The sequence below is a fragment of the Drosophila obscura genome, unplaced genomic scaffold (genome assembly GCF_018151105.1).
Source record: "Drosophila obscura isolate BZ-5 IFL unplaced genomic scaffold, ASM1815110v1 contig_73, whole genome shotgun sequence".
Classification (NCBI taxonomy): Eukaryota; Metazoa; Arthropoda; class Insecta; order Diptera; family Drosophilidae; genus Drosophila; species Drosophila obscura.
In genome coordinates, this window is record NW_024542865.1 from 8442449 (window position 1) to 8450088 (window position 7640).

Below are 7640 nucleotides of genomic sequence, written 5' to 3' on the forward strand. Positions count from 1 at the left end.
TCCTGCTGTTGCTGCTGTTGCTGCTGCCGCTGCTGCTCCTGTCCCGCTGGGCGATCGATCTCAGTGCTTCCTCCTGTTCTTCTCTTTGTTTCTGTCTCTCTCTTCTCGGTTTCTCTCATTCCCTCTCTCTCTCTCTCTCTTTTTCTTTGACTTAGACACTTAACGGCTACCGTGTGTCAGGATAAGCAGCTTTGGCAGCGCCTAGCGTGCTTTTTCCTGTCGCCGCGGGGCATTGCGACTGCGGAGAGGGACTGCGGTTTTTGTATGGCACGCGGGAAGGGGCACGGGGCACGCAAAGTGAGAGGGGTTCAGTGTCTGCTGGTGCTGGTGCTGGTGTGCTGCTGTTGCTGTTGCTTTTTATGTTGTCTCGAACGGAGCTCTCGGACGTCTACGACCCACTTCAAAGTGATTTACGATTCTGTGCCACGCCCTCGCCTAGCAATTTGGAGGAATGAACTTGGACTCCTCGAACCGCTACAGACCCCTCAACGAGCCGCCCTCCCCTTGGCGTTATTTTGACGCACAGAACTTGTACTTTTACCCCCCCGAAAACCCAAACCCAAACCCCATCAAGAACCACCAACAACCGACAACGACGACGACGGCGATGAGGAAACAACCAGCAAACAACCGAAGCAACAACGATGGATGGACACAGCACAACACAACACAACACAACACATTTACATTCGCATCGCATTCATGAGCCAAGGGGGTTTCTGTTTCTGTCCTTCCTCTCTCCCCCTTGGATCTGGTGGAATCGTATTTTGATATCCGTAAAATAGCCAGCGAGTAGTTTTTTTTTTTTTTGGTAGTTCTTGCGGCTTTCGGGGGTTACTTTAATGCCCTCCCCCCGCCTTTCGGGCAATACGTTTGCAATGAAAGAAGTCAACCACCAAATAAATAGTCCGAAAATAAAGCAGGAAACCCCCTTCCCCACCCAGTGGCAACACTCACTAATGGAGTAATTTAAGTAAGAGTTTTTCCCCCATTTAATGCTTAAGTTCATCGTTAGACTTCTTCAGGAATCCTTTATTCGTTTCTGCTTTTAAGAGAATTATTCAGGAAGTGTGTTGGAAATTAAAGGTACAAAATGAAATGAAACCAAATGAATCATCAGCATTTCAGGGAACTAGGGGAACAGGCAAGTCTCTTAGAAATACAGAGTACATACCATAAGTACATACATATACATACATATGTTTGAGCGATTTGTTTTACTTCTTTAAAAGTCCAGCATTATTTTCGTCAAGAAAGTCCGAATTTTCTTATTCGTTAGAGTCTCTCCTTAGTCTCTTTTTGCGTACAGAATGTTCAAGGTACAGATTGCAGAAGTTTGCTCTTCAAAAAACACTTTCAAATATTATTAGAAGTTTATTATTTATTGATTATATTTAAATTCGTATTATTTATTATTAATGAATACTTCAAATATTAATAAAAGTTTATTATTTATTGATTATATTAAAATTCGTATAATTTATTATTAATGAATACTTACAAAGTTCGTATTATTTATTAGTAATGAATACTTTAAAATATTATTAGAAGTTTATTATTGATTGATTATATTAAAATTCGTATTATTTATTATTAATGAATACTTCAAATATTAATAAAAGTTTATTATTTATTGATTATATTAAAATTCGTATTATTTATTATTAATGAATACTTCAAATATTATTAGAAGTTTATTATTTATTGATTATATTAAAATTCGTATTATTTATTATTAATGAATACTTCAAATATTAATAAAAGTTTATTATTTATTGATTATATTAAAATTCGTATTATTTATTATTAATGAATACTTACAAAGTTCGTATTATTTATTAGTATTGAATACTTTCAAATATTATTAGAAGTTTATTATTTATTGATTATATTTAAATTCGTATTATTTATTATTAATGAATACTTCAAATATTAATAAAAGTTTATTATTTATTGATTATATTAAAATTCGTATTATTTATTATTAATGAATACTTACAAAGTTAGTAATGAATACTTACAAATATTATTAAAAGTTTATTATTTATTTATTATTAAAACTTACTTGAATATATTAGGAAATAATATTAAAGCTAATAATATAATAAATTATAATAATAATAATAATATTCAATCTCTAGTATCGAGGCCCTCGGCTCTATTAGAAACTTTAAATGTGCCTCATCTGCAGTTATGTTAGGAAATAATAAATTGGTTTCAATCTTTCTCTGGTTTCAATCACTTGAAGGCTTTAAGTTTTAGCAATCTAAATTTCAAATCCATTGTACAAATTTAATGCTGATGAATGACTGACGTAGCCATGGATCTGAATCCCCGCAGTGTCAGGGACATTCATAGATATGTATCTATAGAGTCCATTCATATCCATTGGCCATCCATAAATCACTTAATTGCGACCAAAATTTTGGCAATTGGCTCTAATTGGCGCCGCGGGGCTCGGGCATTGCGGGGAGGGGGGCTTGGGGACCTGGATTATATCATCGCCAGATGGGGGATCGTATGCTAATCGATTTGCGCGGTCTCTGAACTCTGTAATTAAGTGAGCAGTTTTTAATTGAGACATATCAGCGGGGCGAGAGAGCCATCAACTAACTAAATGAAAACTCATTTGATGATGACTGCCGTCAAGGGAGGCGCCCCCTCCCGGTCCCCTCCCGTTCCCCTCCCTCGTCATTGGAGTCCCTGTCGTCGGCTGTCATTTTGTGGGTGTTGCAAACAATTTAATTAAAAAGCGCAATAAAAAAAGCACACACAGTACAAAGAGACAGCAAAGGAGACAGAGAAAATGGGTAGAGGGTGGAGGGTGGAGGGTGGAGGGTGGAGGGGTAGGCAGAAACAAAGGAGAAAATCATCATCAGAAAAAAGTGCAATTAAAAATTTAATTTTTAATTAAATGCATAAAAGTCGCGATGGGACAACTTCTTTTGCTGCCTTTTGCGCGGGCTCAAGGGCCCTTCCAGAGGTGTGTGGGCGTGGCCAGCAATTGGAGTGGGCATGTAAGAGGGGTGTGGGTATGGGTAGGGGTACACCCCAACAGGGGTACCCTTAACGAAATTGCAAAATGGTTTAATTAAGCGAAAGCAAAGCGAAGCCAAAAGTCTCGAATGGCCCAGCGGACAGTAAGAGTGTCATTATAATTGTTGACAGGCACAACGAACGAAAGTGCAAATCATCGCCAGGACCTGGCCAAAGGACCAGCAGTACCACGTACCCCCTGCCCCTCTCTCAGCCCTAGCGCTAGCACCCCCTTTTGGGGCGCCCGCAAATCGAGCAACGGGCAACGCCCCAAAATGAAGTTGGAAAATTGCTAGTCCCGGGCCCAGAGACAGAGAAGAAGTGGGGCAAAAAGAGAGAGAGAGAGAGAGAGAAAGGGAGAGAGAGAGAGAGAGAGAGAGAGAGAAGAAGACAGAGTGGAGAAAGAGAAGGAGATGGAGAATGACGACGACGACGACGATTTCGTGCAGTGCGTGCATTGAATTAATGAAATCGTAAATAAAGTCGTGCTCAAAGCCACAGTGAAACGGGAAGCCCACAGTAAACACTCATGGGCAGCGAACAGAGAAATGCCAGAAGTGAGTCAGGGGAATATCAGACCAATGAGAGATGAGAAAGAAGCTCCAAAGGAAGCTGAAAAATCAAGAAATAAATTTCTAACTTTCGTTTACCATAGCCAGGGGTCACTGTAACTGTAACTGCTGCACATACACATGTACACATACACAGAAATATGGAGCTTTGTATCAAGTTGATGTGTGCCATCGCTGAGGCAGAGGCAGAGGCAGTGGCAGAGTTAGAGTCAGAGGCAATCAGGGCCACTCAAAAAAGGCAACAATGCCGAGAGGTAACCACCCACAATATCTGTAGAAGGGGGCAGGCAGCAGTGTGGCCGACCACCCTGCCCAAGCGACAGAAAGAGAGGGAAACACAGAGAGAGAGAGCGAGAGCAGAAGATGGCTAGCACAAAGCTGATTCGCCCGCACAAATCTCTGCAGTGAGCTGCGAGATACTTTGTCGACGGAGAAGGACCTTCAGGACTGATGAGCAAGCAGGTGAAGGGGTAAGAGTATTTGGTGGTTACACCACTGCAATCAGTCAGTCAGTCAGTCAGAGGCAGTTAGAGAGAGACAGCAGAGAGAGAGAGGGCGGGAGGGTCGGAGGGAGCCTTATCAAGTTGGTCAGCTGATGGGCAGCAGCGACCGCAACCTCTAGGCCATGACAAGGCAGGAAGTTAGTTGGCCTTGCCTTCGACTTTGTTGGCACACCCCCATGCCATACTCCTTCATCTCCTGCACCAGCACCAGCACCAGCTCCATCCCCATCTCCGTCCGGCCACCCCTCCTAGACCCAGAGAGAGGTCCCAGTCCCAACTTGCCGCTTAATGTGTTGCATTTGTCCTGCAGCCATGTCGTGAGATATGCGCAGCAGACAATGTCTGCCCCGAAGCCCCTACAGAGAGCACCACCAGAGTCCGTCCAAGTTCCAGTTCCAGTTTTGGGCATCATCCAATGCACTCAAAGAAACTAACAGGAAAGGGCCGAACCTTGGGGATCTATCGATCTTTAAGGCCTTAATTACACAGGAGATTGTGGCTTAGGATGATCTTAAAACGGAAATAAAGGAACAACATCTTGGAAAGCGCAATATATAGGGAATAGATTCGGCAGAAAGGAAGAGTCTTCTCAAACTTCCCCTTGGTACTCCTGATATTTAAGCAAAGGCTCCATTTATGATCTGTAGCAGCGGTTGGCACGCACACATTCACATGTTTTTTGCAGTTCCTATACAGCAGGCAAATCGGAACACTGTAAGTGAGCGGCAGCGCCTTTTCCCATAGCCAATAGATAGGACCGTGCCGACCCCTGTCTTCCGCTTCGTTACGGCAGTTTTCGCTCTTAAGTTATCTGCCACTTATCTTTTGTTTTTCCTAGATTTTCTCGCAGTGCATCAGGTTTCCACGAGAGTCCCGCGGCCCAGTGGCTTGTACCGAGCACACTTCCCTCCGTCCGCCAACCGCCATCCGGCGGCTGCTGGCTGGCTCTTTTGGGCTTTTCAGCTTTTCTGTTGTCGGGCGGTTACAGGGGCTGGGCATTTTTCGGCTGCTTGGGCGTTCTGTTTGCATAAGGCGTTGCGCGGGGGGTGGAGCTGGGCAGGAGCGGGGCGGGCCAGGCCAGGCCAGGCCAGGCCGGGGCAGTGTGGTGTGTGGATGCAGTGCGGCAGCTGCCAATCCGGGGTGTGGTTCAATTAGTTTACTTCCCAGCTGAAGCAGAAGCCCAGATGCAACAGTTCATTCCATCCATCAGCTGTGGGCGGTGGCCCAAAAGTGGCCTGCTTTGATCCGGAAACTTCAGCCCTAGGGGCAGGGCCCTAGTTCATAATTGAGTTGAGGGGATGCGCTCACAAAAGGATCATTCGGATGTTTCACAAGTAGAGCTTCCCGCAAGGGATTAAGTCGTTCCCTCTAAACAAAAGCTAATTTGTCCCCCCTTGAACTTGACCATGCGGCTCGAAGTCTACTTTTAGGGGCCAAGCCAGGCGAAAATTCAGCTCCAGCGGCGCCACCAAGTGGCCCCTCATCATCGTATGCCTGAAGTGCGCCAGAATGGGCTAATGCCGTTCCCATGGGTGGAAATATCCACCCAAACGAATGTCAAAGAACCCGATACCAGAGTGCGATAAGAAATGGAAAAAGGAAAAACTGGAAATGTGGAAAACAATTTGTCATTTTGGCGAGCGCGTAGATTTTTCACAATCAGCCAGTCCAATTCCGAGAAACAACATTGGAGAACATTTAATTTAACATAAAAATGAGAAAATGGTATAAAAAAAAAGGAAAAAAAAGAAAAGAAAAAAAAAGGAACAATACCGAAGGAAAAACTGCGCTGCCTTTTGGGCTCTGTTTTGTTTTCCCTTTGACGTCAAGGGGCGCTCACTCACGCGAGGTGAGAGTGAGAGAGAACAAGCCAAAGAGAGAGAGAGAGAGAGAGAGAGTGAGAGCAGGGGCAGCAGCGCAGTCCTGTAGAGATGCAGAGCGGGATGACAATAGACAGGCATGCGCGTGCCAGGCAGCTGGCCATCCCGCTCGCACAGCGGCCATCGCTCTAATTATAGGTTAGGGCACTCTCGGCCAAAGACAATGCTGCGATTGGCCAAACGGCGCTGGGTGTCGGCCGGCGGGGGGGCTGGCCGAAACTCGTTTGTCGGGCCGCCAGTCGGTTTTTATGAATGAAACCCGAGCCCCGCAGCTGCCGCAAGGGCCCACGCTCGCTCGCACTCGCTCTCTCGCGCGCTCTCTCCACGCTCTGAGCCTCCATCCATCATAGCCGACGCCGATGATGATCTCTCGGCGGTGGTGGTGGCGGTGGTGGTGGCGGTGGTGGTGGTTCGGCTCCCTATGGTCGTCCCGCTTGCTCTGCCTTTGAGCAGAGGGGCGAGCGATGGGTGGCTGGCGGCTGGCGCTGCTGCTGTTGGCGCAGCCAGCGCTTTGGCGGAATTGAATTGAAATCGGAATTGGAATCTCTTTCGCTCTCTCTGGCCGCCACGGCCTTGGCTAGCGCGCTCCCGCTCGCTCTCTTGTGTGGGACGCGCCCCTTGGCAGAGCGCTGGCTGCAGCATTCTGCTTGGAGTGTGGCGACGTCGACATTTGGCCAAGCTTTTTGTTCGCGTGAAACAGTTGCAAGCCTTTGAACGATCAGCGACGACGGCGTTAACTTTGGCGCGGATACAGCAGATTTTTTTTTCGTTTGTTTAAGCAGGCGCCTGGCGGCTGCCTCCTGACACGTTGACGCCTCTGTCACCCACCGCAAGCAGCAGCAGCAGCAAGAAGCGGCAGCAACAGCAACAGCAGCAGCAGCTCAAACAGAAAAACAAACAAACAAACAAACAAACAACAAAAACAAACAAACAAAAAGATACAAACAACAAGAAAAAGTAACCAACAAACAACAAACAACAACAACCACAACAGAAGTGCGAGTGCATTCCAATCATCCCACCATATCCGTATAAATTTTCTCTTTCGTTTTTGTTATTGTTTTTAATTAAACATAAATTTTATAAAGTTTTTTTTTTGTTGTGCCCAAATTAAAACCGAAACTAAAAGGAAAAAAGAAAACAGCAGGAGAGCAGACTCAATTCTCGTTCACTCTCTCTCTCTCTCTCTCTGTCTCTCTCCACCACTCTCTGTCTGGCCTCATCTCCATCTCTCAGTCGTACCCTCTCGCTCTCCGTGCCGCTAGATATATTCAAATTGGCAGAACGGAGATCCAGTAGGCGGCTGTCAGTGCCAGTGACAAAGCCGCAGCCGTAGCCGAAGCCCGGAACCACAATCACAATCAGAATCAGAGCCAGAGAGCGACAGTAGCGACAGTAGCGATAGCAGCGACAGGCCGACGGCCAAGTGAACAAAAATACAAAACAAAAAACAAAACAAAAAACAATAAACCATAAACCATACATGAAATTAACATATAAAAAAGATACATACTTGAATGCATCATAGATACAGCAAACAGCATACAGCATACAGAATTAGAGCAACAGTAAAAGAGTGAAAAGTGCCAGGGAAAAGCCTAAGAAAAGTATCCGTCGGCAATTACCATCCGTTGCAGCGGAGATACTTT